Source organism: Canis lupus, assembly GCF_048164855.1.
Source record: "Canis lupus baileyi chromosome 16 unlocalized genomic scaffold, mCanLup2.hap1 SUPER_16_unloc_4, whole genome shotgun sequence".
Lineage (NCBI taxonomy): Eukaryota > Metazoa > Chordata > Mammalia > Carnivora > Canidae > Canis > Canis lupus.
In genome coordinates, this window is record NW_027326431.1 from 581,981 (window position 1) to 598,404 (window position 16,424).

Sequence of the window (16,424 nt, forward strand, 5' to 3'; positions counted from 1 at the left end):
GACTATAGACTGACTTGACCTAGAAACTTGCTTTTTGTTTTGTCCGGAGTTTTTTTGTTCGTTTGTTTTTGTCTGTTAGCATATCCATACCAATCTGATGGGCCAAAAAGTGTACCAACGCTTGTCCCCTTGATCACACATCATGCATAAAAAGAGAGGATAGAAACAAGTATTTCGAAGATTCTGCTGCTTCAAAAATAAAGCAACACTACCTTAGTTATCATTCATCACTGCTCTTGGAGGCAAGTTCTTTTACAAATGAAGAGAATGACTTTGAAGCAAGTCAAGACCACATTGCTTATCATACATAATCAGATTGAGCTGATTTGAAAATTCGTGCTGTTTCCCCTACAATACATCCATGCTCTCAAAGCTGAGTTAACTCTATGTTGGCGGATGGATTAATGAGGGTTTTGTCTGATTCTTTCCTTACATATACACCACTACCTCTGTGATATTCCAAATTAAAAACCTTCTCTGCGTGTTTAGCACAAAGCAAAAACCCGAGGCGAGGAACAGTGGGACACTGAGATGGGTTCAATTCCTCCCACTCAGATGTAGGCTATGCTAGGGACCTTATATCCACCATACTAGGTCACCTTTACAAACTTGCATATTAAATAACATGGTGATCTTCATAAATTATTTTTGAGGACAAGAGGTAATAACATCTCTTCATTTAGTTGTGTTAGAGCTGATAACTAGCAGAGCTGAGATTGGACAGCTGTCCATATGTCCTCCAAGTCTTTGAAATCTATTTTTTCACTGTTACTGTCTTTCTTACATTATTTTTCTGTCTAGATTCTCCCACTTTTCCAAAAAGTTTGATATTTGTAATGTTATTAATTGCAACAGACAAAGCTCTCTGATAGCAGAGCATATTCTTTTTGAATATGGCTGGGAGCCCTGGGTGTCTTTTTTATTTAAGATCTTATTTATTTATTTATTTATTTATTTATTTATTTATTTATTTATTTGAGAGAGAAAGGAGAGCTCAAACAGGGGGAACAGCAGAGGGAGAGGGAGAAGCAGGCTCCCCACTGAGCAAGGAGGCTGTCCTGGAGCTCTATCCCAGGACCCTGGGATCATGACCTGAGCAGAAGGCAGATGAACCATCCAGCGCCCAGGTTGGCATTCTTAAGCAGTATAGTTGGAGCATCTCAGCATCTAACACCACAGAACCTAATTACCACCTGCAGTAAAGGTAAGAGCAGAATGTATCAAATTATTTACAGAAGTATCCCCATTTTATGAGCATGCAGACTTAAAGAGATACACACAGAAAAAAACAAAAATAAAAAAGTGAATTAGATATTCAGTGTCACTCATAGACCTCAATCCCATCCCCTGCCCTTTGAACAGGGTTGAACTGTGAATAACAATTGAACTGAGAAGTCCAGGGACTTCTTCAAGACTCTGGGGACACTGGCAGACGGATTGGTTCACACAGGGCACCTTCTCAGCATTTGTGGCCATCCCATATTACCAAGAAGAGAATATACGTGAAAATCTCTATGCAAAATTTGTTTTCATTTATGAATATCATTATAAATGCAAAACATGCTAATTGTATACTATTAAAAATATACAGACATTCTAGGGACCCCTGAGTGCCTCAGTTGGTTAAACATAGGACTCTTAGAGCTCTGGTCATGATCTCAGGGCCCTGGGATCCAGCCCCACATTGTCGGGGTCCCAGCTGAGTGGGAAGTTTCTGATGGAGATTTTCTCTCTTTCTCTGACTCTGCCCCTCCCCCAGCACATGCTCTGTCCCTGCCCCTGTCTCTGTCTCTGTCTCTCTCTGTAAAATAAATATTTTAAAATAAATATTTAAAAAAATATACAGAATTTCCATCCATAAGCCCATTAATAATAAGTAACATATGTAAACAAGTTAACACATGTTTTACCAAAATTTTAAATCCTACATTTGAAAAATATAACATATATAATACATTTCGGCTTACCATATTGCATGTTATAACATACTGTATACAACTTTCTATTTTATCGTAGATGGAACTAGCTCATTCTTTTTAATGACTACCTTGTACTGTATTATTTAGTTATCACTGCAACATTTCAAGTTTACTGTTTCTAAAAAAAGGTGGAATAAACATTTGTATACATATCTTTTTGTTTTTATATTTCTAAATGTTATTAGAGTTAGAAAGGACTGCTTTGTAGGTACATTATATAATTAGATATAGGTTGGTTGTTCACCAAAATTGTGATACTTTAAATTTCTACTGATAGTTAAAAGTAAATGACTGTTTTTTTTTTTTTTTTAATTGTCCAACTGGGGTATGACTCTTTTTGATCTTTCCATTTGGATAAAGAAAGCATCTCATTGTTAAATGCAAATATATCCCTTACTGCAAGTTTGATTCTTTTGAAAGACTATATTAGAAATTTGTATTTTTCTGTGAATTGCCCATTCATATCTTAATGTAATTTTATTATTGGAATGCAGACTGATTTCTAAATGTCTTTCTGGTTGATTTTTATACACTTACAGGCATTAATTTATTACCACATCTGTTGGAAATATTTTTGCTGGGTTCTCTTTCAAGAGTCATCCTGACTTTTGGTCTTTGTTTATTTGCTTGTTTTTTGTTACACAAAATGTTACGTTTTAATTCAATTAGAATAACAAATATTCTTTTTTCTGTTATTTGACTTAATGATATCCTTAAAAAGAACTTTCCACTTACAGTTTATTTTAAAACATTACCTATATTTGCTTTTATTCCATTAAAATCTCTATATTTACATTTAACTACTTGGTACATAGAGCAAGGTTGGAATTCAAACTTTAAAACATTTTTGTATTTATTTACTTTAAAAATAGTTATCCTTAAAGTCTAAGGGCTTACAACCGGTACAGTAGTCTCTCACAGAGCTGTATTTTAGGGTGGATAACATCACGAAGCATTTTTATGAATAAGTATTTCACATCTAGCAAATATAACTATGTAGGTAAGTGTATATACACATAAAACTATACATATAAAAGTATATATGTATGAGCATACACATAATTATATTTAATATTAGGATTATGTATATATGTAAAAATAATCTTATCTGTACACCAAATATTTTAATTTGTTTTGAACTGTTTTTTTTTACCAAAATACGAATCTTAGAATATTACAAACAGTAAAATAAATTTACACATTAAATTAGAGTTTTATAATTTTGTATTTAATGTAGTTCACTGAAAACTTATGTTAGATATTCTGAGTTCAGCAAATTCTGAAAAATTTTTTTTTTTAACAAATCTTTCAAATAGGCTGCTTTTACGGTCTTTTCAGGAAGCAACCCTAAGAAATATAAACTTAAGATAAATGGACCTAATTACTTAAAATGATGTATTCTGTCCTTTAAAAAAATTTGAATATATACTTTATCTCATCCTACTTAATAACATAAACAGACATAACTGAAGACTTTTGTAAAATAATACCCTTTCCAGTTCATTATCCAGAACACAAACTTGAGTCAGTTTATAAGTAAATTGATTTTCAAGTGGTGGCTTTTTTTTTTCATTTCTAATAATTTCCTAATATATTTACTTTCAAAAAACCTGGGTGCTCTTTTTTTTAAATTTTTTTTTCTGGGTGCTCTTTAATACAAAGATGACAGTTAATTTCATCTTGTGCTGAGAAAATTTCAGAAATGCATGTAAAGGAGCCTCAAATCGACCCAAGTTTACTTACCTTGAAAACCAAAATTAAAATCGAAACAACCTTAGATCATATGATTTTTCTCTTTTTTAGCTGCTGCTGTTTGTAGCATACTAGGATGGAGAGAGAAGAGAAATTCTGCTACATGAATATGATTCCACTTACACTTAACCTAATATGTAGAAAGTTGTTCATATTTGTTAAGCATCTAAGATCCAGCATGTATCCTAAAAATGGAAAACAGCAAGGCTCTACTCCAAAATAAAGGAGAGAAAAAAGAGAAAGAACAGATTATACCAATAAACAATAATTTGAACTCTGCTTTTAAAAAAATGCAGTATCAACCCTAATAAAATAGATCTCATAATCTGTCATTTCCTCAAAGTCAAATCTTAAGTCAATAAACATGTAAATTAGACGAAAATGTCTCTCCATGGATATTTGCTTAAGTAGTTTCTAAATACCACTGTATGCAGAAAGAAATGGTTTATTTTACTATGCTCTTGCAATTTAAAAAGAAAATTCATATTACAGAGACTATCTTGAACATCCTTTAAATTGTTTTTTTTTTTTTCCCCTTTAGCCCTGCATTTTAAATTAACCAAGAGAAATTAAAAGAAGAACCAGAGAAAACCAGTGCAAGATGACAGGATGATTTTATTTTATGTATGAGTCTAAATGAGATTTTAGAGAATGGATACCGTATTCCTTAACTGGATCTGTGTGGTCAAAGACCATTAGGCAACTTTGGAAGATTCCATAGGGACACCTGGGGCCAGACGTTTGTATCCCACTGGACTGAGTCCACTGTTTGTCTTTCTGCATGGAGAATTAATAAATGTATCAATCTTCTACTAGCGGCCCTGAACTAGAGAACATAAAGGAAATAGAATAAGTGGGAAAAAAATTGCACATGTGCCATTTCCCTTCCCCTAACTCCTAATCTTCTCTCTTCTGCGCATTGAACTTATTTTTCCTTCAGATTTTTTCATATTATTCTTTTTTTCTCTTGTTATTAGTTATGTCTCTTAGCATTCCTGACTTCATTGCCCTTCTCTGCCTTAAAGTGATGTCTTACCACCTGGGCGGGGGCTGTAATTTAATGGAATTGGCCACCTTTGCATACCTTCTGCTCAGAAGATCAGTCAGTGGCCTTGAAGTGTCCGATTTCATTAAATGATTTTAGTTTCAAGGGGGAAAAAAATTTAAATGGAAAGTTAAGGAAACTGCACTCAGGAAACACGTATGGTGCCAACAGCCTTAGAGCACGGGATTCCAAAAGTCATTTCAACATTTCTGAACTGATAAGCTAATTAATTATTAAAACAGAAACACTCTGAAGATACCTATGACCAAGGTTAGAAATACACTCCTTTTCAATCCCTCTTTCTTTCTTTCTTTTTGTATTCTGTAACTGCAGAGTGTTGCTTTTCAAGTGCACCAGGATGATTCCAAGTCAATTATAGAGGTTTCAAATCACAGCAAAGAATCAGAGGAGCTAAAAAATACATAAATTACATTAAAAAAAGATTACTGGTTGTTTTTTTAACATTTAAATCTTTGTTGTACACCAACCGTTTCAAAACTCTACTGTGGCAAAATTTAGAAATATAATGCTAGGTATCATCTATCTATCTATCTATCTATCTATCTATCTATCTATCTATCTATCATCTATCTATCATCTATATGAATCAGCTGAACGTCCTCCCCCACATCTCCCCTTACAACTACAATGGTTGGTCCATCACTCCTGTTACAGATGGCTGGAAAGTAAAGATAGTGAAATCACAATGAAGCAAATGAAATGAAATGAAGTAAAATAAAATGAAATAAAATGAAATAAAATAAAATAAAATAAACAGTTCTGTGATTTTGTTAGTGAGAATTTATTGTGTGGGTTCATAGTCTTAAAAGCTGGTACCCAAGTTCCTCTAAGGCATCCGTCTTCCTTTAGTCAAATAGAGTGGTTAGTCATTTTGGTGTGGAAACATAGAAAGTGAGGGACAAACAAATCCAAGAGTTGAACTGCAATATGATCTGTATGTTCAGTTGTCCTCCTAAGAGGAGAGGAGGAACAAGCTGGGCATCCTCATTAGATTCTGGAGCTCAGGTTTGTTGAAATGGTCATGGGATTTTGAAAGCACAGAGGCAGAACCACTGAATTTTATATTCTTAGCATCACTATGATATAAATCTCTTTACCCAATTATTTCAAAAGCCAATTTAATATAATGTAATATAATATAACATAAATAATAAATGCTTTTCGGTATCAATTTGGTTTTCTATTTCTGGGGGGGGAGAGGGGTCCTTTGACTTCTGTAGAAATAAGTGAAAAGTACTGAGTGTTTTTTGGTCACACAGAAAGGGATGGCACAGTAGGTCAAACAGGTTACAATCAGGAAAATTGATTATTCCAATGGGAGGGTTTAATAGAAGGAATAGATTAAGAGGGATTGGGAGCTCAAAAGGGAAAATGGGGAGCATTGCGGTAACAGTATGAGAAAATGTGGTGGAAGTAAAATCACACCAGACACTTGTTAAAATTGGCGAGGCAGATTTAATTCGGATTGCTGGAGAGAGGCTTTGGGTCAGAATTGAGCACAGCTCCACAGCAGTCAAAAGGTGGGAGAGTTTCTAAGTGCTAGAGTCAGCTAGGGAAGAGTGCTGGACATTGGTCAATGTCATCAGGCCATCCATGTTTGCTAAATTGTCACTTAACCCAGGTTAGTCTCCCAGCCTCCAACAGAGACAGAGACTGAGAGGGACTAACTTCCTTGTTGGTTACATCCTTGTTGGTTACATCACCAAGGATGGATCCCAGGTCCTTGAGAAAGACATTCCTGAGTTGCAAAATTGGCAAAAGATCTGGAGAAGAATTCCATCTCAGAGGGGCAGAACAAAGAATTTGTAATCACAAGTTTTCCAAAGTTAATGTTCTAAGAAAAAAGAAGGTCAGAGATCTGTGGTCAGGAAGAAAGTTGTCTAAAGTTCAGTCAAGCTGAGGAGAATGTTGGGGCATCGTGGGCAAGAGGAGAAAAAAAGGGGGGAAAATCATCAAATGTTTTCAAATGGCAGAGGGGACCCGGCACTGGGAATCAAACTACAGAGGAAAGGACAGTGCTCAACCAACCAACTGAGCCACTCAGGCACCCTGCACACAATATTTTTTTTTTTAAAGCTAGAGTAATTCCTTTTTTTTTTTTTTAAAGGACTTTGTGTATAGTAGGCTTGCTTAAGCATTTAGGTAGATAGTCATATCATAGTGATGCCAAGAATATAAAACTGACTAGTTCTACCCATGTGCTTAAAAAGAACTGAGGGTTCTGGGTGTGTGGCTATGGCAGGCCGCCACTGGATGTCCTCATGCCCACACCACTGACCAAAGGTACAGCTAAGGGAATCAGCAGAATTTCAACAGGGTAAGTTGGTTGACTTTTGTTTATACAGTGCTAACTAACCTTTCGTGGTGGCTACAAAGCAGCAGAAAGAAATCTTCTAAGACAAATTTTAAAAGAAAACTAAAATAATATTAAAAATGTGAAGCTCATATGTCAAATAATTGGATAGATGCTAGCCCATCCATGCAGGATGATCCTTATACTTGTGAAAGTTAGTACAGAGTTGAAGGGACAGAACATTTTCTTTTCTTATCTTTTCTTTTTTAAAGATTTTGTTTGTTTACATGTGAGAGAGAGAGAGACAGAGCAAGCATGAGTGGGGGGCAATAGGAGAAGGAGAAGCAGGGAGCCCCATGTGGGGCTCCATCCCAGGACTCTGAGATCATGGCCTGAGCCAAAAGCGGACACTTAACCACTGAGCCACCCAGCCACCCCTAACAGAATATTTTCTAGTCAACATTCACCCATACCCAAATGTATTGACCCAACTGGAGACACACATTTTTGTTAGACATTGTAATCCCTCCAAAAGAGGTAATATATGTGTTAATACATTCTTAAATGTTTGTTTTATTTAAGACATGCATGGGGATCCCTGGGTGGCGCAGCGGTTTGGCGCCTGCCTTTGGCCCAGGGCGCGATCCTGGAGACCCGGGATCGAATCCCATGTTGGGCTCCCAGTGCATGGAGCCTGCTTCTCCCTCTGCCTATGTCTCTGCCTCTCTCTCTCTCTCTCTGTGACTATCATAAATAAATTAAAAAAAAAAAAAAAAAGACATGCATGTTTATTCCCCATACACTTTTGGTAACTTTAATTAAAGGCTCTTTGCTTCCTTAACTCAGAAACTGAAATTAGCTGTTGCTCTTCTTTGCCCTGGTTTGTGAAATGCTAATAGCATTCATTCTGTGGCTTGGTCTATAGCAAAAGAGGAAATTGGAGATCTTGTTTATCAGCAAATTAATCACATCAACCCAGTTTTATTCATCCAACCTGCCATGTTTCCCTACTTTCTCAAGAACAGTTGAAAGCCTGCTTGCATTCATTCTTTTGTTCAACATTTATTAAGTGCTTACTGTGTAACAAACATTGCTAGATGATCTTTCTGCTTGAATTTTCTCAATAGTCCATTTTAATTTTTTATGTTATGTGTGTTCCAGGCTCCAACAATATCTATGGTTAATAAGCAAAGATGAGTAGACAGTTAAGGAAATTCAGAAAACAATTATTTTGAAGAAAAAAGAATGCATGCTCGGCAATAGTTTAGGTTTTGAACCAAGCAATTTTGGGTTCCTGGGTTCCAATTCATCTGATACAAACACAAACCCTATGTTTCAGGATATGGGTTGGCACGTACTTCACTGTTAATGTAAATGAGAAAAATGGGCTTTGGCGCATTTCTACATTTGTGTATTTCTACATCCCCAAGAGAAAATTGGCTTCTGGGAGTAGAATGTGCAGACTGTGGCTAATCAGCATCTATAGCCTTCTACATTTCACTCCAGAGAGGAGCCCCACAATATGTTTGCTGATAATGTTTTCCTTGTTGAAATGTTTATATTTATGTTTTATTTTACTATACACTCAAGTGCACTACTGGTTTTAAATCATCTATAATTAAACAACTCTTTCAAATGTAGAATTTCATGTTCCTTACATCTTAATCCTTTCATCCTGTGTGGATAAGTAATATGTTTAATAGTTAATTTTATTGAGTGCATATCCTAGGCCACACAATGTTCTAATCACACCTTACGTGAATCAACTCATTCAATCTTTATGACACCTAACTACCTATGAGGTCAGTACTACATCTCAAGTAAGTAAGTAATTTGCCTAAGGCTTCACAATAAATCTAAGTCCAAGGGATATGCATATTTGACCACCGCATGCCACTGTCTCTAATGGTTAATAAATATTGACAGATTTCCATGCAATCAGGCTCAATTCGCTTTTGTGTACATCATCCTATTTATTCCTCATGGGAATCCTAGATAGTAAAGGGTGTTATTGCCTCTCTGTGAAAATGAGGATATTGAGGCCAAGACAGTTAAGTGAGGTCACACAGCTAGTAAGAAGCGAAGGAGATATTTGAACTTGGTCAAACTGCTTCCAGACTCTGTGACCTTGCTCAATCTGCTACACCAGAATAAACAGCATAAGAAAACCTAATTGAATTTTTCAGAAATTTTGTCTACATCAGTAAGGCAAAAAAAAGAAAAGAATATTCATCACTTCTACTTCGGTATTAGAAATTAAAAACTCAAATGTTTAGAATGAATAATTCTATATTCTCTATACAGGGGACCTCAATGTGGTAGTGGGTCAAGGTCATTTCATTTAAGAAACCACCACAAAGAAATTAAAGCAAAGGGGAAAACAAAAAAGGGCATCGACTATCTGCATAGGAGAGTGAGATCTCAACTATGCTTAACAAGGGAACAAGGCTGGTGCTTCTCAACCAATGTCTCTTTTTCTTCCTAACCCAATATTCAACACAGAGGAAAAGTTCAGAGTGAGATTAACTGGTGCATTGGATTAATCACCAAATAAACCATAGGGCTTGGATTATAGGAAGAAGTCTGATATTCATATCCTAGGGGGGAAAAGAAAAGACATCTAAGAAAAGATAAGAAGTTTCATGGGAAGAACTAATGAAGCAATCATTGTGCATGGATAATGAAGATGAAGAAATTCTAGACTCAGTACCTCACAAGCCCCAGGAAGGGTCATAGAATTTTGAGGCATTTGTCTCCATTCCCAGCCCATCCTCTTCGAAGCTTCCCTTGTGCCTTCCTGTCTGTAGGTTTTCTGATACCCTAGGGTGGTTCTGTTTTCTTTCTCTTTTGGCATCTTGTAGATTTCACGTTCATCCATTGAGGCACATTGAGGTGACCTGCCAAATAACTCTTTTTGGCAAAAAGAGTGTGCTGGGTTATTACTCTTTGGTCCAAATGAGCCAGACTGACTGTCTACACTGTGGGAATAGGCCAGATAATTACTTTAACCATATCTTTCCCTTTAGCTGTGTATACATGGTCCTCGTCTTCTAGATAAACTTGGTTAAACCTCATAGTGAATAATTACTGGCAAGTAGCCATGTGCCTAGAGTAATTTAATGTTCATCTTTGGTTTCTACGGGGTGCTAGTGACAAAAGCAAGTTTTGTTTATAGTTATGTTAAAAGGATTTTCTTTTCACAATTTAAAAGAAAATCTCTAGAACATGAAGAAAAGAGCACTCAGCAGTGGCGGCGGGGGGATGCTGATTCCAAATTTTCCTCGGGAATCACAGACACAGTGCAAGAAGAAGCTAGTGTAGGTTAGCTTTTAGAAGCAGAAAGCCAGTAGAAAATATACCACATTGCTCCTGCCTTACAAGTCAAGCAAATTTTATTACATTTAAATCATGCCTTCTGATGTAATGTCAGTATTTCTTTTGAATGCAAGGACCAGAGTTGCATTTTATTACAGAAGCTAAACAACTTGATTTTCCATGAACTACTGTGTCTTGCAATTGCAGAGAGTGAGAGAGACAGAGAGAGAAAATGAAGACAAAAGGTAGAGATCCAAATTATAAATTGTGTTATGTATCGGTTTCAGAACCAGAAGGAAGGATTTGAACCTATCTCTCTTCTTTGCCTTGTGAAGATGTGAACAATTACCATCTTAATCTTCTTGTAAAGCCTGCTTAGGAGGCTTAAATTAGATCACATAAAAAATGACTTGGTAAGCTGTAGAACACTAAAATGCTAAATGTTCTTCACTAAATGACAGGAAAGATGTTTTAAATTGGTTTAAGATTTGCATACATTTCAAGAACAAAACAAAAAACACATCATGTTGGGGTAAAATGGATTAGGATGGCAAGAGAATGTCAGTGAAGAGACAGACAGTTCTGGGAATCATCAAATCGAGAAGAAAACCACACTTATGCAAATTTACACTTTCCTCTCTTCAGCTGCCACAAAAGAAACCTAGGAATTCAAGAGAGAAGGGAGAGGGGAGCAGGAGCAGGATGCAAATTTGTGATGTATATGAATACCTTCGTGCTTTGGGGTCCAGAATTTTCCTTTTAGGAACTCTCCAAGACCATGATGAAACCGATTTCTTTTTAATTGAAATATATTTGACATATAACGTTGTATAAATTTAAATCATACAACACGTTGATTGACACATTTATGTATTTATAATATGATTGTAATTGTAGCCATAGTTGGCACCTCCATCATATCACCTAATTACCATTTTCTTTTGTCTCAGGAATAATTAAGATCTAGTCTCTTAGCAAGTTTGAAGACATAATACAGTGTTGTCTGTATTTTCTCTACTGTGCATTACATCTCCATTACATCTCCAGTGGCAAATTTGTACCCTTAAACAACATCTCTCTTATCCCCCACCCCACCAGCCCTGGGAAGCACCATTTTACTCTCCTTTTTTATGAGTTTGGTTTTTTTAATATTCCACATATCAGTGATATCAAACAATATTTGTCTTTCTCTGACCTATCTCACTTAGCACAATGTCCTTGAAGTCCATCCATGTTGTTACAACTGGGAGGTTTTCCTTCTTTCTCATGGCTGAGTAATACTCCATTGTGTGTGTATAGTTATATATATTATATATGTATATCCATATCTATCTATTTATATGCTTACATGGTATCTATATATAGAAGTCATATATATATATATTATACATGTATTTCCACATCTATCTGTCTATGCGTATGAATGGATAGAGATAGATAGATAGATAGATAGATAGATAGATAGATATAATATCTCCTTTATCCATTCATCTGTTGATGGCACTTAGGTTGTTTTCATATCTTGGCTACTATGAATAATGTTTTAATAATCATGGCAGTGCATATAGCTCTTTGATATCCTTTCCTCAAAAGAAAAATCCTTAAGAGCAGGAACATTGATTATCTTCTTCACAGTTTGTTCTCAAACTAGAACACTGCCCAGCCCACACTGGGACCTCAGTAAATATTTTTTGAATGAATGAAGATATTTTAGGTAGCCAGGATAGCTCAGCAGAAACATAAAAATAGGACAATGTGGTGAGTCCGAAAAAAGGCTGTGTGAAGAAGGAGAGTGGCAAAGAAAATTGAAAAGGTAGTTTAATGTGGGGTAGCATCTTGAATGCAACAGCAATATCTCAACAACATTCATATGAAGAGTCCTTAGTGCAATTCCATACCCATATGTTTAATATGGTGTTGACCCAATTTTAAGGGAAACCGTGTGCTGCCTAAACCACTGAGAGTGACATCAAGGTGGATTTCCTTTGGGACACTATGATTCTAAGGTGTTAAACACGTTTCTTCACGGCATGTCTTATAGCTCCTTAAAGAATTCTGAGCTATGGAAATTATTGTGTTTAATATGGATAATATGGGGATCCCTGGGTGGCGCAGCGGTTTGGCGCCTGCCTTTGGCCCAGGGCGTGATCCTGGAGACCCGGGATCGAATCCCACGTCAGGCTCCCGGTGCATGGAGCCTGCTTCTCCCTCTGCCTATGTCTCTGCCTCTCTCTCTCTCTGTGTGACTATCATAAATAAATAAAAATTTAAAAAAAAAAAAATAATATGGATAATATGGGTATACAAATAGATATGTGGTATTTTAATGTAAAGCAGGACCATAAATAGAACAACTTTCTGGATAACTGCCTAGTTCATGTGGAGAATTTCAATCAGAAAGTCAGTAACGTACCTCATCTCAAGGAATACCAGCATATTCTCCTCCACATAACTTCAAGTATCCATAGCAACTTGAGTTGTGTTGACTTGATAGAACAACTAGCTTTTCTGAAGAAGATTTTAGTATACCAGTTATTTGTATCAGATTACTGTGCACCAAATTAAGTAACTCTATGTTTAGAGAAAATTGGAAACATAACACTGAATTTGAGAAAGAAAAGAGCTGTTACTTCCATGTGTATTCTAATAGCAGGAAGGATTTCTCTACGTTCAACAAAAAAACAAACAAAAAGAAGCATCTCTGCTGAAAATTACCAGCTGTACCACAGAGTCACAACCTGAAATGATTCTTAACAAGAACAAACATTCCAACTATCTGAAAAAGTTGGAAAAAGAAGCCAAAAGTACTTAGATTGTGTTTTAATCACAATCAATGAGAACTGTTGTGTTTGGTAAGAAACATAGACAACTGAAATCAATGGAGTGTAAATTCTACTGTGGAGAAGCTTCCAATACAGATATAATTTCATATAAAGCACAGTTCCAAGAATATTACAATCCAGAAAGGAAGCTCATAAAAAAGTTTCTGAGGATTTTTAAACTACTATTGAAAGATCTAATATTACATTAGGAAGTAGTGACTCAAATTACCAAGCCATTGTAAACACAGCAGAGAAATACCAAGAACTGGGAGTCTTCATTTTATAGAAGAAAATCTACATTTTCTATTAAGAGACCTGTGAATGGAGAAGAGATAATCAGAAGGAAAGAACTAAATAGAATTGCAAAAGCTATGTTCAAAGTAGAAAGTGGGAAGGAGAAGGGAGTAAGTAGTCAAATGTTTCCAATTGCCAACAGTAAATTCTAACGGTGAAGTCTAATTAGCTGTCTCTAGTTTTCAGAAGCTATGTTTGTCATCGAGATAAAGTTTTGTCAAAGAGATAAAAGAGATAAAGATAAGTCAAAGGAGCAAGGAAATTTTTTTGTCTGTCTAGGCTTAAAATCTCTTTCACACTTACTCACTCCAGGAACAACTCCTATGCTCTGAAGTTCTCTATGTCTCCATTGTACTTCCTGCGAAATGTGTTCTTCTGGGGATGTGGGTGTGAGTGTAGGTGTGTGTGTTCTCATGTGCATGTGCACGCGTGCCTGTGTGCAACATAGTTGTTAATGTTGCTTCTTCTCTCTTTCTTATTTGGAGTCTCCCTTCTTTGTCTAGCTCATTCATGCTGACAACTCCAATGGAATGCCAGATTTCCTCTTTCTTTGCTTTGTTATTAATTATTAATTATTATTATTATTAATATTATTAATTTTTTATGGAGGGATAAAGGGGTAGAAGTTGAGAATGCTCAAACTCTTTTCTGATGGTGCTGTCTGATTATTCCCACTCTGCTGCAAGTGATGATTTTCCTGCTCACCTGGCAGGGGTAGAAGACAGTGTTGTACAAAATGATCTTGAAACTTTCCCATGGATCTTTTTTTTTTTTTTTTTTTTCCCATGGATCTTTTAATACATTACAGGCTACACTGAAGGTATTCCAACTCAGGATAGCTTATTACCTTTTTTTTTTCATCCACCATCTTCTAATTGAGTACAGTTGGGCATGACAAAACTGAAGGACTCCATGAGTATACTCAGATAAATGTTTTTGTAAACCCTCAGTGAATACTTGGCCACCAGCTATAATAGCGACATACACATATCCTTCTCTATCACACAAATCCTTGCAAAACATTTGGATTTCTACTCCAAATATTAACAACAAATCTAAGAAAAAATACTTTCTCTATAACATTTTCTTTTGCTTGAAATAACAAACTCTTTAGTAATGATGACATCTCTACATAAAACTTTGTTAAAAAATATTAGTGTAATTACTTATTCATGAATTGAAGATATCTGAATCAAAAAGAACAGTGTGGGGGGACAAAGTCGATTCCATCCTTTCAAGCCTACAGATTTGCACTGTTTTGTTAGACTTGGTTGTAATTCTCCATGTAGCAACACAGATTTTGAATTTCGTGGAAATTCCTCTTAAATCCTCATAATAGTCTTGCTGTCAGTCTTAATTTTTAATGATAGGCACTTTTATTTACTTTTTTGTTGTTGTTGGTTTGACTATTTTCTTAAGTGTTTAGTGGGAAATTGGAATAGGCTGCACAATGTTCTTTTAGCCTAGCCCCATTTTAGACTAAAGATAGCATTGTTCAATTCTTAATATTCTTTTTTTGTTGTTTGTTTCTTTTCTTTTATCTTTCCATTGAATGCCAACCCAGGATCAGAATGTTTTACCAACATCTGTTTATTATTTTATTTAAACCCAAGGAACATAAGACTGTACACATGCACATTGTTTATAGGTTTACATATAGCCCTCAGATGACTTCCTCACATTTATTCTTGATGATTTGGCTCCAAATCCATCTTTTGAATTCATTTTTTTTTCCTTGCCTTCAAAGCCAAGCATGTTTCTAAGTGGTACTGGTTGGATGATCACAACAGAATCTCAAACAAGCCAATGTTCTATGTTTTATGTTCAGAACTAACAAACACATCCTATGGCTTTTATGAGTGCCTTTACAACAAAGCCAAAAGTGTGTGAGCTCAATCACGACCATCACTTACTCTGAGGAATATGGAGAAATGAAGGAATTCTTCTGGAATTATGTAGAGAATTATGGAATCAGGATGTTCTTGCCTCTACCTGATTTGTTGATTAATGAACAAAGAGGCAGGTATTTTGTTTTTCACTTTTAATATCTCCATAATAAGCCTTTTATGGTGATGGTAGATTATTTTATACTTTCAAGTAGAAGTAAAAAGTTTCTAAAGTTGTAGAGCTGTCTACGTTCTATTCCAAATCAGTGAAGTATATCTGTAAACAGACTCACCTCTCTGGCCTGTTATTTTTAATATGAGTTTCACACTCTATCCTCAAGCCTACTTTTTTTCTTTTTGTAAATAGATATAGTATTTGGGGGAAAACACATATTGCTCAACTCCAATATATTTTTTAATTAGGAAAAAAACTACTTTCTTTGGAATTTTTAATTACATAGTTTTATTTCCCAAACCACTAAGTTGTTATAGACATTTAACATTCTTTTTGTTAGGGGCACCTGGTGGCCCAGTAGGTTGAGCATTTGACTCTTGGTTTTAACTCAGGTGGTGAGCTCAGGTCATGATCTTAGGGTCATGGAATCGAGTCCAACATTAGGCTTGAGCTCAGTACAGAGTCTGCTTCAGTTTCTCTCTCCCTCTCTCTCTGCCTCTTTCTTTCTCTAAAATTAATAAATAAATCTTTAAAAATGTTCCTATGGTTATAATTTTATTGGTTTTGGAAATATACAGACAATGCCGTGCTGGCCCAAAATTTACTCTGAAAATATTTTTGCAAAATTAAGGATATTGCCTTTTAAGGACAGCTTGGTGATTGCTACTAAGTCTCCCACCCATATTCAGTTTGGATTCGGATGTTGCTTACATTTGTGGGGCGTCTGTTTATGTCTTTTATTCTCCGTAAACTAAACTATGCTGTTGGACTATCAAAATGTATATTTATTTACTTATATATCAAGGTATCATCATGATTTTTTGTTTTATAGAATAGGTAAT